The 26,123-nt window shown below is 46.8% G+C and overlaps 1 protein-coding gene across 10 annotated transcripts in view; it reads left to right on the top strand.

The window, feature by feature from the left end:
* The first annotated feature begins 2,945 nt into the window (after positions 1 to 2,945).
* TEAD1 (TEA domain transcription factor 1) overlaps positions 2,946 to 26,123 on the top strand; it is a 267,954-nt gene continuing 244,776 nt past the window's right edge. For 9 of the 10 annotated variants that reach the window (XM_027073114.2, XM_027073113.2, XM_027073112.2 and 6 more), the window contains exon 1: positions 2,947 to 3,077. The gene's annotated coding sequence lies outside the window, so the exon portion shown is untranslated. Of the gene's footprint in view, positions 3,078 to 3,678; positions 3,826 to 26,123 lie in introns of all 10 variants that reach the window. The other variant, XM_027073108.2, reaches the window with a different exon arrangement.

Raw genomic sequence — 26,123 nt, 5'->3', positions numbered from 1 at the left:
ATCTCAACCAAATTATTTCACCTCTCTGTTCTGGTCCTCTTTTTGCTCATCTACAAAATGAGAATAATGAGTACCTATCTCATGGGGTGACGTGGGGATTATAATGAGATAATGAATGGAAAGTACTTAGAAAAGTGCCTGGCATCTGATTGCTTTGTTATATATCCACTTTAGTTTGGGGAGCAGTAGGATCAGTGATTATGAACATGGGCTGAAGTCGGAGGGAATTTAGGTCTTGGCTCTATTCTCTCCTGACCGTGGATCATTGGGTGAGTCATGTAAACTTCCTATACCTCAGGTCCTCACCTGTATAAACTGGGCTACTAATGGTTACCTCAGGTGCCATGAGGCTTGAGATGGCCAATTCAAAATGCCAAGTGCCGAGTATGGGTGTAGTACATGTTTAGTTGCTGTCATTTTGGCCGGTGGCAGTTACTGTTCCTGCCCTCAGATGCTGGGGTTGAACAGCTGCTGGGTCCTACATCCATAGGTCCCATGTGCTGACCAGTGGGTGACTGAGGAGAGTGAAAATGTGTGTAGGGACCACAAGAGTTATTCCCATTTTATGTGTAGGTCCCAGACAGCATACACTTAGCTAAATGAGACCCAGTCTCCTTTTAAGGGCTCAGATATGGGGGCATCCCCATACACCGTTAACAGAATACAATAGTGTGTCTGGAGCAAGTAGCTTTGAGGGTCCTGGGGAGGAAATACCTAGTTGGGCAGTCTTCCTAGAAGAGGTTTTTAAGATAAGTCTCAAGAAACATCCATGTAAATGGGAGAAGTCGGAGAAAATATTGGTCATGAAGAACTTTGAATTCCAGGCCAAGGTATTTTTACTCTTAATTCAGTAAGAGATGGAATGCTTTATGTTGCCAGGTGGCTGGGAGATGGGAGCTGGAGTCTGAAAAGTGGTCAGGTGCACTGGGCCAACCGTGGCTGAGCAGCCCTATGGTCTGGCTTGCACCGCCGTCCAACTCTGGTGCTTTTAGAAGATGATATTTGGAGAGGGATATGCCTGGGACAGTTTTAATGCCAAGTTAATTATGTTTTTCTAACACATTTCCAAAAAAACCAGTGCCAAGGTGGCTGGGGTCGCTATCTTAACCCTCATTGTATCATCTTATTATTGCATGCAAAAGAGATAAAATACATGAGATCAAATACGTGAGTACCTGCCTGGGGTGGTGGATACCTACACAAGTGAGAAAATTGTACGGAAATACAGGCACCCACAAATGAGTACAGTGAAGACTGGGGAAATGTCACTAAGACCGGCGGATTGGATCAATGTCAACATCCTGATTGTGATACAGGATACTTTTGGAAGACATGACGGTAGGGGAGAACTGGGCAAAGTGAAGAAAAGATTTCTTTGCAGTATTACTTTTTACAACATGCGAATCTTCAATGATCACAACCAAAATTTCAAGTGAAAAACATTAGTAAAAGTTAGGTTTTGTAGAAAATGTGCCACAGCAAGTCATATTCTGCTTCCCTCAGTTACGCATATTTAGGGGACTTGGGGACACATAAAATAGGCGCCATTGTTTATCCTGGGACCTCAGCTGGAAAGGAGAGCAAAGAGCTTAGAAGGAAAGACGGCAACAATGCAGGAAATGCTTCAGTACATTGATCTTCGAGAAGCTTCACTGACAGTTACCTGTTGCCCAACACTTGATAGACCGTTCTGCCACAGAAGGCCGACTTGCCTAGCTGTCTTCTAATTTATCCACCGGGTCTGCTACGTCACTTTCGCGCCTCCGAAGGTAGCGTTAAAATTATTTTTATTATAGAAGTGAAGTTTACCCACACACACAAAGGCGGTGACCTGAAGTTACCGGATGTAACATTTTAAAAACTCGAGGAGTTTTTACCTGATCCATTACTTTCGGAGAGGACAACCCGCAGGGCGGAGTGGGCTTAGCTTTTTGAGCAACTTGGAGAGGACCGTGCTAGCAGGGCAGGGTTATCACGAACTCTGTAATTATACTTTCTCGGCTATGCTACAGGTTTCGCTTCCCAACAAAAGGGCCGACTTCGACTGGAACGAGCGCTCCGAACTTTTAAAGTGAAAGAGGGGAAGACATGGCAGGCTGGGAATCCGGCTCCCGGAAGGCTTCCACGGCGCTGGAGAACCACCACCGAATTTCCAGAAAAGAAACTTCTCTGCTCCGAACTTGCAGACCTCCGCGAGTCCCGCAGCGCTCTCAGCGGCCCGCCGAGCTTCCGCGCCCCGGACGAGGGAAACTGAGGCAGGGCAGGCGCGGCGCGCGCAGCTCCGGCCTCGGCGCCCGCCGGGAGGAGGGAACCCGGGGTTCCAGAGCTCTCCGCGCGGGCGCGGGCGCCTGCGAGCCGCCCTCCTCCCCGCCGCCCCGCCCTGCTCGGGACAAAGCCCAGGCCCGCGCCGGGAGGGGGCAGGGCGGCTCCCGCGCGCGCCCCTCTCCCCCGTGGGCGCGAGGCTCCGCCCCGCCGCCCCTGCCGGGGGAGCCCGCGCCCCAACGGCTAGGCGGCCGAGCCGGGCCCGCCCCGAATCCCCATGACGTCACCGGCGGCGGCAGGCCCCGCCCCCGGCCCCGGGCGGCAGGCCGCATGACGTCACCGAGGCCCCACCCCTCCGGAGCGAGTTCGGTCCTGGCGTTCATTTCATTCCTGTCCTCATTCCGAACATTCTTAGCATCGCTCGCGCCGCGCCGCGCCGCCCGAGCCGAGCCGAGCCTCTGCAGCCGCCGCCGCGGCCCCGCCGCCCGCCGCGGGCGCCCACCAAGCACTTTGCAGACTCGCTTCCACCCTGCGGGCCGGTCCGCGCGGCGGGGCCCGGGCCCGGGGCGGCCGCGTCCGGGGACAGGCCATGCAGTGAAACCCCCCCACCCCGTCCGCCTTTGCCCGGAGCCGCGGGCAGCAGCCCAGAGCGCCCAGCCGGCCCCGGGGCAGGAGCGGTGCTAGGCAGGGGTGGGGTGGCCCGGCCCGGGGACCGGGAGCCGGGGAGGGAGCCGGGCACCGAGCTGCGGGCGGGGGAACCGGCGCCGAAGTTTGCCTCGGACTCGCCGGGCGCTGCGGCGGCTCCCTTCGCCGAGGTAAGTTGGCGCGCGGGGCTGATGCAGGGTGCGGGCGGGCGGCGCGCGGGGCGCCGGGGGCTGGGGGCCGGCGGCGCGTCCCGCTCGGGCCGCTCTTTCTCTCGCGGCTCCGCTTTGTGTGCGGCGGGCGGGCGCGCGAAGGGCCGGGGCCGGGCCCCCGCGCCCCGTTCAAGGTGAGCGGCCGGGCGCCGCCGCGCGAGTTGCCGGGACGCCAAGTTGGGCCGCGCGCTGCGGAGCCCGCGCGGCAACAGGCGGCCCCCGGCGGCGGCCCTGGAGGCGGCCGGCCGCGCCGCGCCCCCCGCGCCCCCCTCGCCCGCCCGCACGCGCGCACACGCACACACCCTCACACCCTCGGGCAGTTTGCACGGTTTTCTCGGGGAAGTCAGAAGTTCGGAGCGGGCGCGGGCGGCGAGAGCCTCCGGCGCCGCCTGGGAGCCTGCAGCCGGCCGCCTCCCCCCAACCCTACCGCCCCCCCCAACCCACCCCGGGCGCCGGGACCCCCCGAGGCCGGCCCGGGGTCCGCGCCGACTCGTGCTGCTGGCGGGGGTTCGCTCCTTCTCAAAGATGAAAGAAGGCACGGTCGCCTTTGCCGCTTCTCCAGGACTGTTGCTGCCGCCGCCGCCGCCGCTTCATTGCACATTCAAGTGGAAAATTTTCAGGAGTCAGCAGAAACATTGTGTCCAAAAAAGACTGAGTCGCAGTTACCACCAAACCCTGGAGGAGACTCTCCCTGGAAGACTTCCCTTCGGTAGGAAATAATTGGGGGATTTGTTTGTTTATTGGAAGAGAAATGATCCCCAGGAGAGGAGAAAATCAGGGTGTACTTCTAGTCTTTGTTCGTAGCAGCAACACTTGTTTTCAAAAGTCCAGAGGCCCGCTTTCAAGAAAGTTCAACTTCTATGAGTTTCTTTTTTCTAAAATGCATTTGTATATTTAAAAAAAAAAAAAAAGCAAAACTGAAGCAACATTTTTAAAGGAGTTGAAAACAATGGAGGGCTCACACTTCCCTTATTCTCCTCCCACGAAAATAAATAAAATCCAGATCATAATTTTCTCTGCTTTTTAATTCTTTCTGTTTAAAGATTTATTTAAAGCTGAATGGTGTCACTGTATAAAAATATTTATGAAACAATGAAATAGCAGCCACCAGCATTTCTCAGGAGGCTTGTTAACTTCTCAGAAGCAAGTGGCTGTCCGTGATTTGCAGAAATGAAAATTGACCTCCGTAAGCGCTGGAAACTTAGAGACGGATGATGTTCCAGGAGAGGGTCATGTAAAAAGGCCTGTTTTAAAAACAGTGCCTTGGAGGGAGCCCAGGTCCTGGGACAGAAAGATCCGCAAAACCTATCAGATTTCAAAATGGTTAAACAAACAAACAAACAAAAATTAAAATGCTACAGATATTGCAGAGGAGCAGAACACTAACAGTTCAGGGCAACCACAAGTTTCTCCCTCCCCACCCTTCTCCTTGATTGTTTCTGGAAGTTTTGCTGGTCTGATCGCTTGTGGTGTGCTGGGTGCCTGCAGGTGGTTACCTGAATAGACGGATCCCTTGTGGAACATGTGATCAGAGCAGGCAGTGTGGGCTTCTGTCTGTGCAGTGACTCTTGCTGGCATGTGGTGCCCGGGGGTTTCTCCGCCAGGGTACTCTGAGGCACTGGTTGGGGAACATAGCTCAGGCTGTGCCTAGTGCTTCATCCTTTGACTCTTGGGTTTGTGCCCTTTTGTAGATAGCAGGATCTTTGGGGCCGGACTTAAATCCAACTTTGGTAAGAATCTTTCCTCTTCAGAAGGAAACAGTGGAACTAATTACAAAGTGACTCAGGAAAGACAAATGGATTAGTTGAACCTTTGTTAACAGTGAGGTTTTGAATTGTTGATTATGTTTTGGGGGGAAAACTTATTTTTCTAATCTCAATATTTCCATAAATGGGCACAGATATTTTTGTTTAGTATTTTGTATGTGCATCTCAGTATTGAGCTCTCAGGTTTCAGGTTTTAGACAGGGTTTATAATTCTTTTATTTGTTGTTGGTATAAAAAAAAAATGGACTGATAAGCTGTATCCATTACTGTTTCTTGCTGATGGTATAAAAGTGCCAGTGTGTAGACCATTTTATTTTTACTTTAATGTAAGTATTATTTGGTCTGCAGTTTTAGGGTCGTAGTTTAATAATCTCCCCCCCCTTTGTTTTTTTACAATTTTCAAACAAAACTAAGTGACTCTGCCTTGACAGTAAGATTTAAAAAATATAGGAAAGAATCTTTGTATAGACTCCTCTCTGTGATCTTTCGTAAAGTAACAAATAGAACTCCATCCAGAGAACATGCTTGAGAGATAGATGGAGGTTTTTTTTTTCCCCCCTTTTCCCCCAAACATAAACCAGGACTCACCACCATATATCCTTAATGAAATTTAATTTAAAGAGGGATGGCAACCTAGTTTAGTTTGAGCCGGATTGAAACAAATTTCTCACGGAGAGGCGCTTTTTGCATTGCGGCACTATGTGTGCTTAGGCCCTAGCGGCAAACTAATTATCTGTTAAGGGCAGGTTTGGGGCGGGGCGGGCGGGGGTGGGGGGAGGGCACCATGGGAGAAGTCAGCTTCTTCTCTTCCCCTTTTCCTCTACCTCTCTGTCTTTATACAGCAGGAATTATGTATTTGGATACTCACTTTGGGGATTAATGTTCCCTTTTATTTAGAAAAAGGACAAGCAGATCAAAAGGAAAAAGGTGTTCTGTCTTTCTTGCTGCTTGAGCTTCAGTGATTTAGAAAGCGTTTTGAATTCTGATGCTGCAGAACAAGTATAGGAAAGCATTTCTTAATGGGACAGCTGAAGAAGAATATGTGTATATCATTTTCTAGATCATATTTGTTACATCTTCAGTAGAAAAGTATGTAACAGGAATAGAGACCGTGGGTCCCAAATGTTAGATAGGCCTTTGAAGAAATGAGCTGTGCCATTAACAATATTTTAAGGTTCCTTGTTTTAGAAATGGATCAGTGTGACATACGTGGTGGTCCAACAAGAGTCTGTGCATCTGTGGGATTACTTTTTTCTCATGTCATGTATTATTACACGTTAATTGCGAGCATAATTATACTGACTGCAAATGAAAATTGTGGTGTTCTATCACTCAAAAGGTTGGTGCAGATAACTGCATGTATGAGCCAGTGTCCACATGTGGACAGTAGGTAGGTAACACTTCTAAGCTTGTATTTTAGGCACATTGACTTGTTCCCAATAAAGAGATTGTGAAAGAATAAAAAACACTGCTGAGTGAAAGCTGGGTCTACAGTTTGGATCCATTTAGTGATAAAACTTTTTTTTAGGTCTGTTTTTTTTTTTTTTTTTCCCAAAGACTGGAGGATACTGGTCAGAGCAAGCGTTGAGCTTTTTCTGTAGAACTGCAGGGAAATCGGAGCCCACCTTTCTGCTGATAAAGGCACGCATTGCAGCTTCCTCTTTAGAGTTCAGTGACTGGAACTGCAGAGGCTAGTGTCCTACTTCTGAACTCGGGGTGGGGGGTGGGTCGGGGTCGGGAAGTATATTGTAAGCTAATATATTGCCCTTTGACAAACTTGGGCTGTGCTGCTGGGCTATTGGTATTGGGGACTGACCAATGGCTAGAATAATCTTTTATAGCTGCCTGGTGCTGTTTCTCATTTTATCTGCAGAAGTCACAGATTACCCGGTGGTGTTTCAGTTAGATCCCAAGTCAGGTTTGAACAATATCAGTGATACATTTGATTCTTTCATATTCACAAGGGTGATAAAATCAGGTAATTCAGGTCCATCTGAAGCCCTTAATGTTTCAGGGTTGGGCTTTTTGACAAATAGCAGTTTAGTCCCCCTTGTATTGTAATTACTACATGGTTTTGAGATCTGGGAAGTGTGAGCCTTCCCTCTTCTGGGATAGTTTGTGGAACCGTAGAGTATTTGGATTGAAATATCTGGAGTGTTTTGATTTTCTTTTGTTTCAAAGCTGTGAGCTATTGAGAGTCCCCAACCCGTTAAGGTTCTCTTCATAAGCTTCCTTGACCCTATTCCATATTTGAACTCCTAGCTGAAATTCAGTCACCTCTTCAGATACATTCAGTCTTCCTAGTGGTGCCTAGTAAGAACATTTTGAAATATGTATTTTTATTTTAGTGAAACCGAATGGGATGCCCTGAAGGGTGGGTTTTGAGGATGGTATTTCTTACAGGGTGGGTTCCTCTCGGCTCTTAAGTTCTGTCCAGTGGCTTTTTGCATGGTTGGGAGGGTTCTCAGAAAGTAGTTTCCATAGTCTGGGAGTCCTCGCTAATGGTGAAACCACTTGTCTGTCTTCTGATTGGAAGGAGGGGAGGGGGATCCTAGAGGCTGCTCTTTTCTATTTTGGGGTAGGCCAAGGGAAGTCTCCATCCTGGCTGTATCTGCCCCCACCCCCCACCCCCGCAAATTTACTTTCCCCATCAATATCTGCTATCCTCATGCAGTGCTTTCTGCCCCTTTTCACATTAGTTTTTAAGGCTGTGTCCTAGGATTTTATTAGCAGTTCTAGTTTGGGGAACAGAGCCCAGCATTGGAAAATGGGTTGAAAAGAAAAAAAAGGAGCTTACTAATGAACAAGTTAAGCACCACCATCGTCTCCAGTGGGGAATTCTGGTTGCTTTTAGGCATCTGACAGATTTAGATGTATGTGCAGAGTGACTGAAACACTCTTGACTGGGAATATACAGCAATGACGAGTGCTGTTGTTTTTACTGATATATAAACTGAAACACTGCTGCTAATGGTGGGAAATGTTAATTATGTGAGAACATATTGAACTTATATTCTCTGGCATGAACTTTTAAAAAAAATGCATGAACTGCGCCGCTTTTTTATAGGCACAGCTTTCTAATTATCATAATTCAGTTCAGCTCCGCTCTTGGATGGAGTTCAAGTGCAATCTCCATTTAACTTGAAAGGAGATTTTTTTTTTTTTTTTAAACTGAGAGTGTTTAAGAAAATTTGAAAAGTTCATCCGAGAATGTTGTCTGTCTGCTAAGGTGTTGGTAATTGGGGGGGTTGAGATGAGCACCTTTCCATAATAGATAACTAGATCTGAATGTTAGGTTGACTGCCTTTTTTTTTTTTTTCTTTTTCCTTTGCCCTGTTTCCAGACCTGCATCTTGTACATTTTTGCATAACCAGATGCTGTGTGTTGCTGAGTTCCCTTTGAAGACCCGTGTCTTTGCCCAAATAGATAAACCAAATAAGTGAATATTTTATTACCATTAATGATATAACCTCCGTGAAGATAGGAACCTCTTTACAGAGTAGAAAGAAACTAAATGCGGAAATCTTACGAATTCATTTGCCGAAAATCCCCATTAAGCTGTGATACCAACCAAGCCTTTAGAAGGTGATCTCCTCATTTGTTCGACTTTGCATCTCAACCTGATGGCATTCTGTGACAGGAGTCATCTTTGACAGCATTCATTCCACGGTCTTGTGTCCTTTAAATTTTCTATGAGCTTAGTGCCTTTTCCAAGAAAAAAAAAAGTTAATGAAGCCCAGGCGCCAAATCCTCTGTGGAATCAATTTTAATTGGAAGAAAGAACAACTTCAGCTGGACCTTCCGACTTTGGTCCAGCCTGACTTCTGCTGAAATGCAAAGGGAGCCCGCAGAAACCAAATGACTTCATTTGCTCTGGCACTTAAGAGCCGAATTCACTTCCACGGTGGTGAAATAAAAGGAGCCAAGTGTTTTAAATAGCCACTCCCCGAGGCCCGCCCGCCTGAGTGTTTTGAGAAAAGCGCATTGTCTGCTTGGAGCTCCAGCCGGGAGCCTGCCTGACCCGCCCTCCCCCACCAGGCAGCTCCATTTCTGGGCTTGACATCTGGTTTGTTCTGTTCACCTGATGTATACCTACGCGCGCGGCGTGCACGCGCGTGGCCTGTAGGTAACGCGTCTTTTTGGCATTGAACGTGTGCTGCGTTTCTGGTCTCTACGGGGTTCGGGGGAGGCACGGAGCTAATGGCACAAAATAAAATGTAAACACAGCAGCCGCCCCACATGCCTCTGCTGCCGGGTTTCTGTCCGAAGCTGCTTTCTGGGCAGGCGCGCCTATTGTTGCGGCAGCAACAGGCGGCAGAAGTTGGGGCACCATATGGCGGATGTGGGCCTCAGATAAGCTGTCTGGTAATTTAGCTTATCGATAGCATTTTGATATGCTCCGTTTTCAGATCACCCGTCCCCGTGGCTGGGGATGTCCTGGGGGCGAACTGATTGCGAACCATCGAAACCATTGTGAGCCAAGCTTCTTTGGTGGAATCTCTTCGAACCCATTCTCCGTGGGCTGCCGTTTCATCTCCCAGCCTTTGGGAGACCACGGTGGTTAGAGTTAGAGCCCGGTCAGCTGAGGGGACAGCAGCCCTGTCCTGTAATCTAGAACCCTCAGAAGACCTCCTCAGGTATTTTCACTGAGAGAAAAACGGAAGACAAGCTACCTAATAGCATTTTTCTTGCAGGCAGAGCGGAGAAATTCCCATAATTCAAAATCTGCTTTTGTTTTAAACGCTGGAGAGCTAAGAGAAGGCCGATATTGCGCTTTCTTTGATAAAAGGTTTCTAGTTTTGTTGTGTGCTCAAAAGGCCCTCCCCCTGATATCCTTTCCCCTCGGAGTTTTACCTTAATCATAAAATATAAAAATGACTAATGTCTATATAACTGGAAACCAGGAGAAGAGTCATCTATGATTTGGAGGGAGGAAGCAGCTTCCTTTTTTTTTTTTTTTTTTTTTTTTTTTTTTACTGGGAACTGTTAAAGAGGGAACGGCTTCTAGAACAGTTCTAGTCAGGTGTCTTAGGGGACCTTGGGCAAAACTACCCTGCCAGGAGGGGACTGACGGGGGTTCTTCCTGCCTCAGTTGCTGGAGCCAGCTCGGGATTTCTGCACACAGTAGGTGGCTGTGTGGAAATTTGAGGGTGTTCATCAGCCTTTCTGATCAGCCACGTGAATCTCATTCAGCAAACGTTTGTGCCCCCGACAGGTGCCAGGCACCAGGGAAGCAGGGTGAGACTGTCGGGCGCCTTTCCCAACACACCCTCCTTGGATGTTCTCGCTCATCCCCACACTTTGACTTCTGGGTTTGTAGTTCACTGTCCACAGATCCTTTTGCATGGCTAATTCAGGATGATCCTGACTCCAGTCCACGTCAGCCTCTTTCCACTCCTGTCCCAGGGAGCCTCTGTCCCACCAGTGTTCCTACCTGCCATGTGCACTGCGGCCTTCACGCATCTTTCAACAGTCTGGACGTTACCCCTGGAGCCTTAGGAAGGCTGGGCTCGGTGCAAAGTTGCTGTGCATTTAAGAGGTTCATAGAGGTGTCCACCTCTAGTTGGGAACCATTGCTGTAGATACTCTTAACGCTTCTCCTCACGCCCGGTCAGACTAAATTTGGTCACCCTTCCTAACTCTGTGTGTATTACCCCTTGGGAGTGTAGTGGTTGATTCCAGATGTGATTATAGAGGTGAGGTGTGTGTCAGGCTGGCTGGCAAGGGGTTTCAGGGCTAATTCTTGTCTGGCGGCTTGCAGAAGCGGTTTTACTTTCTGGGTAGTGGGACTGCTCATGGAGCTCCTCAGGTGGTATCCCTGACGTTGCAGGAGGCGATGGGAAGGGTGATCCTACCAGCAGCCCAGAGATGAGCCAGCTGCCGCTAAGCCTAAGCCGCACGTGCCTTTCGTTCCTTTCTTCTGTCTTCCTTGCACCTCGGGCGCTTTGAAATCCAGATGCTCCCAGTTTTGTGTCGAACCGCTACTTGCCCCTGGACATTTGCACATTTACAGGTGCTATTGGGTGCCAGGGGTTGGGTGATCGGTAAAAGGTGGTCAGAGAATGGCGAGCAGTAACATGTCCCTGCAAAGTTTGCAGTTCAGCAAGGGAAACAGGCCTGTAAAGAGATCATCACAATCTGGTGGGGAAGCTGTGTATATTTTGTATGTCATGAGTTCCAAGACGCGATGTTTTGTATTTGAACACCGTGGGGGTGGGGATGTGTCTTACAGTCGTGGCTGGGCAGGCAGTGGTCCTGACCTGGGATGTGGTTGCACACACTCCTCAAAGCCTGTACAAAGAATGCAGGGAGGAAGAGCATCCCGGGGTGGGTTGTGGGGCGCTCGTTAGGATGCTCTTGTCACGAGGGTCGTCGTGTGTGCCAAAGCATGGGTGTTGATGTCTCAGAGAAGCTGTTTGAGGTATATATTACCTAACCTACTTTGCTTATTATTTTCCTCTTTATGTGCAAGACTGACATGTGATTAAAAAAAAAAAGTTTCAATATGCATGAAATTTCGATTTCTGAATGATAAGGCAGCATTCTGGCACGGTTGGTTTCATAGCAATGTTTCTTAGAAATCACGCTGCATGTTACACTCAATGGTGTCTTAGAGTTGAGGAAATGCTGAAGAAACACGTTTACATCTCCACCCAAAAGGATCTGAGGGATCTTTATATTATAGACAGGGGTTGTTTTGAGGGAGTGGGTCAGGAAGGGGCTTTCACTTTTTGAGCATGTGTCGTTCTCAGGAGCATGAATTTCCTTGTTTAACACCAGAATAAAGGGAAAATAGCTCAGTTGTCTAAGTGCTCTCGATAACATGCAAACAGCCGTGTCCCTCAGTGGTCGGGACCGAGGAAACCTTTACAGAGGAAGTGGTGTTGGAGTTGGGGCTTGAAGGGAAAGGGTTTTATTTTCCTTTTCTTTTGGGGTGTGTGTGTGTGTGTGTGTGTGTGTGTGTGTGTGTGTGTGTTGCCAGATGCCATTTTGGGAGCAGAGCGGAGCTGAGTCAGTAGAAAACAAAGGACCCCCTGAAGTACTCTCCAGAGTACTGAACTCAACCCCGAGAAAAGGTGTATTGCCAATCTTTAGCTCCTATAGATCTGAAACTTGGCTTGAAGAATTAATTGGAGGAAGCAAAACGGAAGAAAGTGGGGAGGCACCTGGTTGACAAGGGGAGTGGGAAGTTTCTGGATTCTGGTTTGGAAAAAGGCAGGAAAATAATGTGGTTTTAAAAGCACAGATTTGGAGGGGCGCCTGGGTGGCTCAGTCGGTTGAGCGTCCGACTCTTGATTTCTGCTCAAGTCATGATCCCAGGGTCATGGGATCTGGCTCCGCACTGAACATGGAGCTTGCTTAAGATTCTCTCTCTCTGTCTCTCTCTGTCTCTCTGTCTCTCTGCCCCTCTCCCCTGCTTGTGTGCACACACACTCAAAAAAATTAAAAAAAAAAAAACCCACAGGTTTGGTTGGAGTAGGACACTCCTCTGTTGGACCCTTGGCTCAGCTACTTACTGGTTCTGTGGCCTTGGACAAATTACCCTCTGAGCCTTGGTGTCCTCATCCCTGAGTTTCAGTAGAATGTGTCCTGTATGTCTGATACGGAATACATGCTTGGTAAATAGGTATTTCAGGTGTTCTTCTGAATGTCAGGTCTTCACAGCTTTCCTGCCAGGGCAGCCTGACAGTGTGACTCTTGAGGAATACCCAAGGCTGAGGCAGAGTTACTTGAAGAGCTGGACTGCAGGTCTCGGGCAAATGGATTCAAATCCAGGAGTGGTTGAGGTCTGAGACCATTAATCACATTGAACCGTATTTCCTCTATTAAGAAGTGATGGAGGAAACCCATCAGTACATATATAACAGGTGAGGTCGTTCCTTGCCAAGTGGTGGTAGTTTGAATTAAATGGAAATGCTTCCAAAGGGGGGTAGCGGGGTGCACCTTCGTGCACCGAAAGGAAACCTCTTTCTTAGATTGCTGCGTGGAAGCCACGCTCCTAACTTGGGATTGGGTTCTAAAAGTTCTCTGAGATGAGTGAATGGAAGTCATGTTTTCACAGAGAAATTATACCTGGGGCCCTGGACCTGCTGGGGAAACCACTGAGGAATCGCCCATGGAGGTTCAAAGGATCAAGCTTCAGGTGTGAAGGAAGAGGCAGAGACGTACCTTGCCCTTCCTTTTTGCTGCCCCTGTTATACTGTTTGTTTTTAATTTTCTTTGGTATCGTACTTTATTTTTTAGAGCACACTTCACACTCAGTGTGGAGCTTGAACTCACGACCCTGAGATCAAGAGTGCATGCTCTCCTGACTGAGCCAGCCAGGCTGCCCTCCCTGCAACCACTGCACTCTTTAATACCTGTTTGGGAGCAGGTTGCTTAACTTCTCTGCTCTCAGTTTCCACACATGGAAAATGGGGCTGACGCTACCTACTTTGAAGGGTTGTGGGCAAGTTGAGGTAAGAGGCAGCTCAGCAGGTGAGAGTCGCAGGTGTGAGCGCTGTTAGAACCCAGACCATCCTGTTCATCTTCGTGCTCCAAGCTCTGAGATGAAGTCTTTGCCCCTTTTATTAGACTCCTTTCTGTCTGTGGGCCTTAAATATACTTCACAGAGTGATTCACACGTGTGGGAATGGCAGCCCATCCATCGTTTTCCCAGTGTTTTTGCATATTAAGGAGGATGTTTGCTAGTCTAAGATGAATGTCTCTTTGGGTTAGTACCCAGGCACTTCCTGGATAGATGAGCTGGACCTTTTCTGGAAGCTGGCGGGTCTTGTGCCCTAAGCTGGTCCTGCTGTGCTCAGATAGCCAGCTACGCTTCAGGGTGTGTCGGTGTCCCCATGCTTTAAGACTTGGGCCACTCCCTGTGACTGGTCTGAGCAGGTAAGATTGTTTGTGTGAGCCTGGGCTTGGGACCACCAGCATTTTATTGACATCTCTTCCTGCTGCCTCTTAACCAGGTCACATGGAACTGTGTGTGAGTGAATCTGGTTTCCCAGTCTTGAAATTAAAAAATTAAAATTAGAGATTGTTAAGAGAGATGAGTGGACTTGGCCGGGGGATAGAGGCTTTTGGAGACAGGCAGGCTGACAGCTGAGGAGAGGAGAGAGGCACATTTAAAGACAATTCACAAGCTGTGAATCTACTAAAAGCCACTGGATTACATAATTTTCAAGGGTAGGTAGATTTTATGGTATGTGACTTCTATCTCATAGAATCAATACAGTGCTGAATCTCATTATCGCACTGAACAACTTTGTACTCACTTGGAGCCCCTCCCACGCCCCACCTTGCATTTGCATTTGTTTTGCTGGTCAGATGATTAAGGTTGATACTCAGAGTGATGTCCTAATATGAGTTTACATTTTTGCCTGTTTGCTGGTTTATAGTGAGAGGCCTTCAGGTACCCATTAGAAGTATCTAAGATGTAAGATGTTTTCACTTTATTTTTTTTAATGTGTATTCATTTTTGAGAGAGAAAGAGAGAGCAAGCAGGGGAAGGACAGAGAGAGGGGGAGACACAGAAACCGAAGCAGGCTCCAGGCTGTCAGCACAGAGCCCGATGTGGGACTCGAACTCATGAACTGTGAGACGTGACCTGAGCTGAAGTTGGATGCTTAACCAACTGAGCCACCCAGGCGCCCTGGATGCTGTTCCTTTAGAAAGAGTGATTTCAGGGCCTCCTGGGTGGCTTATTTGGCTAAGCATTCGACTCTTGGTTTTGGCTCATGTCTTGATCTCACAGTCCAGGAGTTCGAGCCCTGCATTGTGCTCTGCTGTGACAGTGCAGAGCCTGCTTGGGATTCTCTCTCTCCCTCTCTCTCCACTCCTCCCCTGCTTGTGCTGTCTCTCTCTCTCTCTCTCAAAAATAAATAGACTTAACAAAAAAAAGAAAGTAATCTCAATAATGCAGAATGACTTGCTCCTTACTGATACGTGTTGGCCACATTGACTGCCCGTATGGCTTGAAGCCAGAAGCAATCCAAGACCTTAATAAATACCAACAAGGGAAAACTGGGAGATCATGAGAAAGAGACACTCGAAAGGCACCTGAGGCCACAAGTCGAGTATTGAATCTGATTTGTAAATTGTCTTAAGCAGGGAAGAAAAGAACCCAGAGTCAGGTTAATTTATACCCCAACTTTCAGGTTCTGCTCTGCCCAGTTTTTTGTTTTTTTTTTTTAATATTTATTTACTTTTGAGAGAGACAGAGCATGAGTGGGGGAGGGACAGAGAGAGAGAGGGAGACACAGAATCCGAAGCAGGCTCCAGGCTCCGAGCTGTCAGCACAGAGCCAGACACAGGGCTCGAACTCGTGAATTGCGAGTTCATGACCTGAGCTGAAGTCTGACGCTTTAACCCACTGAAGCGCCCAGGTGCCCCGGCACCCCTGCCCAGTTTTTTCTTAATTGTAATTTGGTCTTGTTTTTTTGTTCTCCCATGAGATGCTCCCTGTCTTCCTCCTAATAACGGTTTGTGGCAGTTTTTATCCATTGGTATTTTGTAAATGGTTGTCTTCTGTTTCTTGTGGCTATGTCACTGCTTGCCTGATACTGTCCTGCTTCTTGTCTCTAAGCAGTAGTTAATAACACCCTTTTACTCTCAGATGCCCCGTTTGGATGATAAACTATACATACAGTCATTTTACTGTTAGGAAACTGTTGAGGAAACTGGGTGACCTCCTCGAATTAAGCAGAATGGAGAGCCTATCTTGGACAGGGGGCCTTGTGCCCAGGGGTTGAGCTCCTGACAGAATTTGGAAAGTCTGTCCCAGGCTGTTTCTGAGACCAGAGCTACAGTACAGGAGCTATTCCTATAAACCTGTGCTGCATTTAACTAAGTTGCTTCAAACCCTCTGCTCTTCTGTAGATCAATTCATAATGTATTAAAAAAAAAAAAGTGTCCATTCATAGGAATGATTCAGCATTGGTTCATTTCCTTTTAGACTAGCAAAGTTTAATTGAGAAGTTTTTCCCAGTGGAATTCTGAAAGGTTTGTATTGTGTGAAATTCGGGAATTTCAGATTATATTTTAGGACTTGTGGTCTCAGTACTCTTGACATTCTTAGGTTTCAGGCTTGCTTGTCTGTTCTTTGGGAGACTGTGGGATCACGTCCTCTGATGTACCTAGCAGGGCAAGTGGAGTGGAATTTAAGAAATTTTAGTATTTTGCCTAAAACCAAAAGTAATTGTAACGATACCGCTCAGTTCCAGGTGGTTGTTTTGACACCACTGTTTACTTAGCTATTTTGTCATGCGCTTTAGGCAGTAACTTGGGCAGGTGTTCAGCCCACTGTGGTGTCTTTCAGGCCTGAGCTTGGAGAACTGTTTCCTTGTCGGGGCCATTCATAGGGCAAAGGCATTTTTGAGGGTCCACCAGGGGCCAGGATCTTGGTCCCTCCACTTCCAGCTGTGTAGAAAGAAGGCGCAGTTGGACAGCCCCTGCTGTTGGCTCCCCTGTGCCCTTGGGCAGGCAAGTCACTTGAAAATCTTGGTTTCCCTCTCTGGGAAGACAGTGCTGGGCCACCTGTCGCCCTGGCCCGCTTTCGAGCTGAGCTTTAGAGAGATAAAATGTGAGAACCTCAGGCAGAAAGGTCCTGGAGAAATGTGTCTTTATCGGTGTCATTCCATACACAACCCCAGACACCCCTCCTAAAGGCGGGATACGTGGACCAGGAGCAATACTGCTGGGTGCCCCCAATTCCCGGGCCACTCTGGGGGAGTTTGGGTAAGGAAGAGGCTGACTGGCCAGGTTCTGTCTTAAGACTGTTCTTTAGCATTACCTCATTTAAACCTAAGAGCTCCATTTGTAGTCGAAGAAAGTGAAGCTCAGACAGGTTTTAATTCCCTGCCAAAGGTCACACAGCCAGTGTGACCGTGTAACAGGGCCAGTGTTTGAAGCCAGTTCCTTGATCTGTTACTCCTCAGCTGCCAGGCCAGGAAGATTGCATATTAAGTCACCTGTCAGGTTTTATTATTATGGTATTTGAATGGAGTTAAGATAGATTATGACATTGAAATTAGAGGTAAGCTTCCCCTCACTTGGTGTATTTGTGCAGAAAAGGTAAATAAAGTACACAATACCTTTGTTTTGTGTTCTTGGTGGCCTGTTTTACTCTGTCTTCCAAACAAACGTGTGGCTAAGGTCCTAAAAAGTTGGGTGTGACTCTGTCAAGCCTTTTATCCGGGAATTGTCTCACCTGGTTTTGTCTTGTGGAGAAGGGGCAAGAGTCACCTCTGTCCTTTGGGTTTAGTCCTCAAAAGACTATCGGGACTCCGGGGGTGCCTGGGTGGCTCATTCGGTTATGTGTCCGACTTTGGCTCAGGTCGTGATGTCACGGTTCATGGGTTCGAGTCCCACATCAGGCTCTGTGCTGACAGCTCAGAGCTTGGAGCCTGCTTCCGATTCTGTGTCTCCCTCTCTCTGCCCCTCCCCCGCTCGTGCGCGCGCGCTCTCTCTCTCTCTCAAAAATAAATATTAAAAAAAACAAAACAAAAAGACTATGGGGACTCAGTACCCCTCAGTGCTCAGGGTATACTGGCCATTGAAAATGAGAGGCTAAGGCTCCTGGGGACTGGGTTGATCTGAACTCCTTTGTGTTTGTGTGTATTGTGTGTGTGGAGGGGAGGTTGATATGGTTTGGAAGCGTGGGTTGATGATCCATATTGCTGTGTGTGTGTGTGTGAGTGTGTGTGAGTGAGTGTGGAGGGCTGCTGATGCTGTTTGGAGGCCTAGGACTGGACCTTCCAGTTTCTCTGGTTTTTCTTTGGAATGTGCTCTGTTGGCAGGCTGTCAGAATATGTCAGCGCCCCCCTCCCCACCTGAAGGCCTGGATATGGAAATGGCCTTATGCTGGGGGGTAGGATTTAGTCAGGCAACCTTGACTTCACTCCTTGTTAGCGAGGGTGCTTGGGAACCTGAGAGATGGAATCAGTTCCTTCCCTTCCCCGCCCAGGTGACCACCTGAAAAACACACCTTAGGCTGTGCTATGTGGGGAGCAGTGGCAGAGGCTGAGGGAAGAAAGGGTTAATGGGCTTGCTCAGAGCCCTTAATAATAAGGCCTCTGAAAAAGACCTTAGGGTCTTCAAAATGGGACTGCTAATGGGGTTGCTACCCATCTTTGACACCTTGGCTGGTTTTTAGTGAGAGTGGGCTGGTTGATCCTCCTTTTGTCCTTTTCACCTGGTTCTGGTGACTCTGGTCCAAAAGGGCAAGTTGGGGCCACTGGTGGCCAATTTCTGGGCCCTGTGCTCTCGTCTTTCCCTCCTTCCCAGTACTGGCCCACTCCTTTCTTGGAATCTTCATGCTCCTGTGCCTTTTGGGTTCTTCTGCCATTGGCCATTTTGGTTTTGCCGTAATTTTGTGTGGTTCTCTTTGTGTAGCAAAGTAGCCAACAAGCATGGTTTTGAGGTCAGACCCTGGTTCTGGCTCCAGTCCTGCTTACTGGGTGTGTGATCTCAGGTAAATTTATTCTGTTTCCTCATCTGAAAACTGAAAATAATAATATGATAAGGTGACCTGATGGAATATGGCAGATGGCCCACAGTGAGCTTCTGCATTGTCTTCCCCAACAGTTTCTGCAGCCCCCTGCCTCCGGTCCCCACCTCCCCCCAAGGTTCTGAGGGCTTTGTCCCGGCCAGAAGGGACCAGTCAGACTGGAACGCGTTTATTTGCTTTTCCATCTTCCTCTATTGGCTTTAGTTTTAAGCTTTTTCCCAGCCTCCACTCTTGCTGGATTTCCTGCTCTGTGGTATTTCTCCCTTCAGACAATTTCCCTTTTGCTTCCACGTTTTCACGCACAGACACGCATCTGCACACGTGTGCATGCCCTCTACTTTTCACCCGTGATCTTCTGCTCTTGTCACTTGGAGATCTTAGAAATTGTCCCTGCAGTTCCCTAAGGTTCACCAAAAATGGCCCTCAGAAAAGCCCCGTTTATCGATTCTGGTACCTTTAACCCTGGAGAGCACTGAATCTTTTTTGGCTTATGGAGTTACCAGCACTCTCAAGAGTTGTTGCTGTTTTGAAAAGACATAACTGATAACTACATGAACTTGTAGAATTACACACATTTCTCCTACTCCTCTCTTTGACCTTGGGCACCCTCTTTAATCTTTTGGAAACTCAGTTCCTTTACCTGTAAAATGGACACAGTAGTGTCTTCTTCTCAGGTTACAGCAAGATTTAGGATGACACCTGGCAGAGAAGGCAGTGTCCCATAAGTGTTAGTGGCTGTTGACCACTGTGATTACTGTCACCCAGCAGCTAAAAATTAGAGTGCCAAGTACCTCTTCCTGTAGCATTTTTCTCTCTCTTTGAGGGAGTGGGATAAGAATAGTATCTTACTGTATTTAAAATTAAAAAAAAATTTGTTTATTTTTGAGAGAGAGAGACAGAGTGTGAGGGGGTGAGGAGCAGAGAGAGAGGGAGACACAGGATCCAAAGCAGGCTCCAGGCTCTGAGCTGTCAGGACAGAGCCCGATGCGGGGCTCGAACCCACGCACCGCGAGATCTTGACTTGAGCCAAAGTCAGACACTCAACCGACAGAGCCACCCTGGCACCCCGTGTCTTACTGTATTTTATTTCAGATTGGTCAGCCTTTTTATTATGGGTGAATTCAGTACAGTAGAGGGCCTTTGTGTCCCATCATCACTTAGTAACAATCATCAACGCGTGGCCATTCTTCGTTATTTGAGAGAGAGAGAAAATATGAGAGAGAATGAATCTTAAGCAGGCTCCCACACTCAGCGCAGAGCCTGATGTGGGGTTCGATCCCATGACCATGGGATCATGACCTGAGCCAAAACCAAGAGTCAGTGCTCAACTGACTGAGCCACCCAGGTGCCCCAACTCATGGTCATTCTTGTTTCTTCCAAATGCCTGGCTCCTCTCCCACCAGACTTCCATTCTGAAGCAATCCCAGATGTCATACCATTACTTCTGTAAAGTTTCCAGTGTTTAAAAGCTATCACTCCTTAAGAAAGAAAAATACTAACTGCAATATCATCACATTTTAAAAATAATTCCTTAATATAAACTATCTCTATCTATAAAAGTCATTTTTCAGATTTCCTTGATTGTCTCGTCAGCGGTTTCCCACAGTTGTGTTTGTTTAAGTCAGGATCCAGAGGAGATCTACAGCTTGTGTTTGGTTATTGTGTTTCTTAAAACTCTTTAGACACCTCTCTTTCCTCCTTTACTTTTCCCCTTGAATTGATGTGTTACAAGAGCCTTGTGGTTTCTGTCTTGAGTTCCCCTCCTTCTGGATTTTGTAGCTGCATTTGCATTCTCAGGGTGCCGTGTGTCGTGTTCCACAATCCTGTTTTTTCCCATAAGTGGGAATCTAGATCTATCAGCTCCATCCCGTTCAGGTTTGTGTATATATATATATATTTTTTGAGAGGAATACTTTTTTCTCTTAAAAAAATTTTTTTTTAATGTCTGTTTTTTTTTTTTTTTTGTTTTGTTTTTTTTGTTGTTTTTTTGAGAGAGTGCAAGGCGGGGAGGAGCAGAGAGAGAGGGAGACACAGAATCTGAAGGGGTTCCAGGCTCTGAGCTATCAGCACAGAGCCCAACTTGGGGCCCAAACCCATGGAACCGCGAGGTCATGACCTGAGCCAAAGTTGGATGCTTAGCTGACTAATCCACCCAGGTGCCCTGAGAAGAATATTTCATAACTAGTGTTCCCACAAGAGGTACATATTTATAACGTCCAGTTGTCTCTCTCTTTGTGATATTAACAGCCATTGATTTTTCATCTCTGCCTATATCTGTTGTTTCTTGTGGTCTTTATAAACCGATCATATTCCAGTCCTCTTGTTCTTTGTTTGTGAGCTAGAATACTCTTACATAGAGAAACTTCTCTTATCAGTTATTTGGTTAACCTGGTGTATAGTTTGTACAAGAAAGGCAGGTTTCTGGTTTTGTTTTTTGTTTGAGTATCACTAGGCAATCATAGGTTTTTAAGTTATTGGATACATTGTAGTTCCTCCTTTGATATTCAAATTGTACCATCTTTGGCCAATTGGAGTTTCTTTAGTGGGTTCCTGCTGTCCATTTATTTATTGTGTTCTTGGACAGAATGAACCATTTCTGCTGGATGTTGGGTTCCTTTTAATGGAAAACAGTATTTCAAGGCTACGGTGTGGACGCTGGGGTCTCTGCTCCCCCTCATCCCCACCTTGTTCAGAAATGGACCCCACTTGCCACGTCAACGTGTTGACCCAAGGTAAATCCTGTCCTTGCACACTTGTCTCATGTTGGCCCCTTTGGCTCTCAGTCATATTTCCACACCCTTGCTTGTCATCTTGTCCTTTTCTCCCTTAAGAAAAAGGCCAAATCAAAGAATTCCCCAGGGACAGTTCATGGTTTGACACTCCTCATGAAGGCCAAAGCTCACATTAATTTAGGCTTTACAGAAGACTTCAGTCACTGCCCTCAGTCATGCCTACCCGATAGTTTGTTCTGGTCCTTGTTTAAATAACCAGAAGGTGAGAAATTCCTTATCTTATTACCTTTCGGAGCCATTCAGACTGCAGGCTCTATTTTGATGAGATTGTTGGGGTCATTTACACACATCTGTTTGAATAAATACTTGTTGAATTAAGTTTTGTACTTTGCTGTCTTGAAGTGTTTAAAATAGAACATATTTAATCTCTTGGTCATTTAAAGAATTTATCACTAACTAATACATTATTTTCATAAGCCAAAAAAAAAATGTTAAAGCGGTGTGGTTTTAGGCAGATTTATGCAGTGGAGTCCTTAGAACACAGCAAGTGTGGTGCTGTTGTGGGAACCTGAGAGTAAGCCTCTAAGCCTAAAGTGAGTGCTGTTAGACTTATTTTTAGTAATCCCTATCTTTGTTTCTTGGAAATTGTTTTGATGCCCATGTTGGTTCATTGCAGAATGTGACTGAGGAAAAAAAAATTACAAGAAAATTAAAAGCTCATTTCAAAGAGAAGCTAGAATGCTCTCCTCAGAGGGTCCATTTGGGCCTGGACTTTCAGCTTCAGTAATACTTTTTTTTTTTGTTTTGTTGATGAAACAAAGCCATGTGCGTTTACAGACCAGCCAACACAGCCACACAACAGAATGAGTGAATAATCCTGAAATTATCATCATTCGTGACATCCCTGAGAAATTAATCAGCATCCTGGCCTGTGAAATTTTGGATATGCATTTAGATATGCCCCCCCCCCCCATTTTTACTTTCATTTTTTTTTCTTTTTTTTTTTTGAAGGCAGTGAGCTTCATTTAATGGTTCCTCTGTATTAAAGCAATGTACCGCATTGTAGGGGTTCTTCCCTCCCCTTTCCTCCATGGGCATAGAGGGCAAGGAGCCCTGTAATTCATAGGCAGGCAGGCCTCTGTGCCCCGGGGTAAACTCGGTTCCACAAAGGGAATTTTCATTGTGGTCCTGTGGCTCCCTGACATAGTGGAGGCTTCAGGAGGCTAGTGGTAAAAGCTACCAAAGAAAAAGCTGGACCGGAGCCACTGACGTCATGTCAGTAAATCTGTTGGAGGAGCCCCACCGAGCAGCGCCTGCCAGCCGGCCCCTGCACTTTGGCCTTGCCTGGTCAACTGTTCTCGCTGTTTCCTCCACCCCCACGCCCCCCCCCCCCCCCCCCCCCCGCCTACATTGTTGTTTTCTTTTCCTTTTCCCTCTGTGTGGCTGGGCTTGTGTTGAAACCCGTACACTCTTTGAAAATCACCCCTGAAACTGGTCCTATGTTTGATGCCCTCCCCCGGGGGAAGGGAAAACCCAGGGATTGGTGGGCAGGGGAGGATTGAAAACTTGCCCCCTAGCGGGACTTCTTGATGACGAATGATCCATGAGGACATCATGGGAAACAGCCGAGGTGCCAGCTCCTGACTCTGTACTTGTAGAGAACTTTGCTCTTCAGTACTGGGTGCGTGTGTGTGTGTGTGTGTGTGTGTGTCTGTCCCCTTCCCCATTTGTCTGTACACACACGTGTGCGTATGTGTGCGGCAGGGGAAAGAGAATAATGTTCAGCAGCAGAGGATGGTAGAAGTCCCGAATTGCAGAGTTCTGCAGAGGGTGATTTAGGAGAATGAGTTCCACTAGGACCCCTTTATTACCCATTACTCATCGGTCAGCTGACCCTGAACTCTCTCCCTGGTTTGCAACTCTAACGGTTAAATCTAGAACTACATGCTTCTTCACATCTTGGGTATTTAGAGTCGCAACCCCAGATGCGCCTGAATTAAAATATTGCTGTGCTAAATCTATTTTTACATCTAGGGCATTGACATCTAAAAATAAACCTTATCCCACCTGTTACCCACTTTTGAGAAGTTTGGATGCTTCAAGTCCTAGCTCACAGACCAGGCTCTTGATCGTGGCTTCAAATGGGATGTCCACATATCACTTTTCCTGCCATTGGCGTGATGTTTTATTTCATTAACCATTGTCCTCCTGTTTATTTTTCTGTGAATATTCATTTGCAAATAAGAGTGAAGCATAGGTTCAGATTGATTTTGAAGTTCCTGAGTCTTAGGGTCAGAAACATATTAAAAGCAGTATCTTATCCATGAATCATTAGATGAGTCAGTTCCTGAAACCACTACAAGCCTCATAGTTCTTGGCTACAAGCAAAAGCAGGAAATCCAGGCTTCAATAACTTCCTTTCCCAGTCCTGGCTGTAGTCGCATTGGCGGTTAGGTTCTGCTGCCTGCCTTTGTAAGCGGTAGGAAGATGTATGTCTGAGGAACAAAGGCACTCAAGTCAATTTACTGAAACTGTTTATAATTTGTGGTATTGATCTGAATGTGAGGCTGCATTGGCATACCCTCTCTGCTGTGCAGCCGTGCACCTCAGCCAGGGAGGGCGGTGGGCTGGGTCCCCTGAAATGCCCCTGCAAACCCAAGCCGAATGTTTCAAGGAGCTTTAATGTTCCAGTGAATCCTCAAACTTGTGGGCATGGAAGCAGACATCAGGCAGAAAGCTCTGGAGTCCATATGTACAGCTGAAGTATCAACTTCTTTTGTTCTCTGGGTTGAGAGGGAGGGTGGAGGCAGGGAGGAGAGAGAGAAAGAAAGAAAGAAAGAGGAGAGAACACACCCATACCAGCCAGCCCGAGCTCTGGCTTGTCTCTTGCTTTCCCTTGCAGTTTACTTCCTTATGAACCGGGTCTTTTTTTTTTTTTAAATCCTTTTGCAGTGTTTTTCAGGCCAGTCTTACTGACTTCAAAATCGGTTCAATAACTATTTTATTAAATGTTTTAAAAAGTAAGGGGGAATATGAAGTCCTTATCTCCCAATGTAATGGGTTCACTGCAACTTGAATTTCTCTTCTTTCCCGAGCAGTTCCCCACTTTGTCTGTGTTCCGAAGTCAGAGCAGACATAGGTTTGTGTCTCTGCCAATTTAATGCTTTGCTTGTGAACTTATGGACTTTTTCGATTTTGAAAAAAAAAAGTTAAAATTGAGTGTAATTCATTTTCATTTATCAACTCCTCTGTTCTTTTCCTACGCTAATTGGTATTGGCTAGCTGTGAGAAAATGGGACTGAACTTGGACTTTCTTCCCACTGGGTATATGCGGAGTCCTTGGAAGTTCTGATAGAAGTCTAAAAATAGAGTGGGCAGGCAAACTCTGTGAAAGAGATGAGGAAAAAGAAGGAAAAGTGAAGTGATGAGCAGTCAGTCATAACTGATGCTGTCTTTCAGATTGAGCTTGTTTCCAATTCATGGCTGGCAATGACTTAGAAAGGTCAAATTCTATTTCAGCCTTTGTAAAGGATAAAATAAAAGCAAATGCAAAAGTTTGCCTGCCTTTTTAATGAAGCATGGCTGATTCAGAGCACAGCCAGGCTGGTGAGTGCCACTTTGTTCTTACTTGTCATTTGTATTTTGTGTTTGGGTAATTCTCGGTTCAACTTCAGTCTCGACTGGAAAGGTTCGGATAAGCTGTTGAGAAAGTTACGCTCGTTTTGATTTTAGAGGTTTGACTGAGAGTCAATATCAGCCTTTGGTTTTCCAGATTTCAGGCTTGTAAGAAAGAAAACAAAACAAGACCCTTAGTCCTAGGTGAGTGTGTTAGGAAACCACTGGAAATATATTCCTCTTATTAACGCAGTAAGAGTTATTGTCTAAACTTGCAAGATATTTTTCCTTATGTTGTGAGAGATACAAACCCAATTATTTTTATTTGTCCTTCATCGATCTGAGCATTAACTTCTTTTTGATGTAAATTTCAGGCTGGGAGTACAGACTGAATCTGGATTGCTTACTGTCGCTGGACCAAGTTGTTCAAGGCCAGGGATTGATTCATTAATTAAAATCAATGTAAATGGATTTGTAAGCCTCCTGTAACAGATTATCTTATTAGCAACCACACAGAGCCGCCCGTGATCTGTGAGGAATGTGTTTGTTGCCCTAGGTGAAATAGACCCCGACTGATGGACTCTTTGGGGCTACTTTATGAAAAACCCAGCGGCTTTTGGGAGGAAGGAGCGAGCCTTGCTTAACCTTTACACTGTGCAGTTTCTTCCAATGGAAAATTACTTTTAGTGTGTCTGCCCCAGACAGCGTCAGTTCTGTGTATGTGTGTGTCGAATATCCCTGCAGTGGCTGCCTCTCTCACCCACCTTTGCATTCATGATCCCAGGGACATTTTCGTGTATTGGCCAGGTTCTGCCTGTTTCCAGGCAGGATTCCTGCCGAGAACCTTCCTCTAAAGAGACAAGGAAGAACCAGAAATAACTTCCCATTTGATAACAACAAAATGCTTTTTTTCTTCGACCCAAGCAACCAACAAGCAAGCTACAAAGGAGACACTTATCTGTTATTTGAGGATCTGGCTGTACAGCTGTGCTTCCTTGGAGTGAGGGTAGGGAGACAAGATGGAACCTTTGGAAAACCTTGTGGCTTTAACTAAGGTCAGAGTTCATTAAGCTGTCATTTGTATTGTTACTTGTTGTAACTGTGCCAGACACGGAGATACCTTCTCCAGTCAGACCAGCTTACCCACCTTCTCTCTGATAGTTGGATCAAGGGGGTTCATCTCCCCCAAGCTGAGTTCAACTGTCTCCTGAATATTTTGGGATTGGGACAGCAATCCTAGTTTGCCTTTCATGTTCGCATTATAGTTCAGGGAAAATCTAATTGGGGGGTTGACTCATGGGTGCAGAGAAGCATGGAATAAAACTGCTTTGCAGAGAGAAAAGAACAAAGCAGTTGTGCAGGGCAGGAAGACAGGAGACCTTGGGAAGTCTCGTTT

This window comes from Acinonyx jubatus, chromosome D1, assembly GCF_027475565.1.
Source record: "Acinonyx jubatus isolate Ajub_Pintada_27869175 chromosome D1, VMU_Ajub_asm_v1.0, whole genome shotgun sequence".
Taxonomy (NCBI): Eukaryota; Metazoa; Chordata; class Mammalia; order Carnivora; family Felidae; genus Acinonyx; species Acinonyx jubatus.
This window is presented reverse-complemented; position numbering and strand designations above follow the sequence as displayed.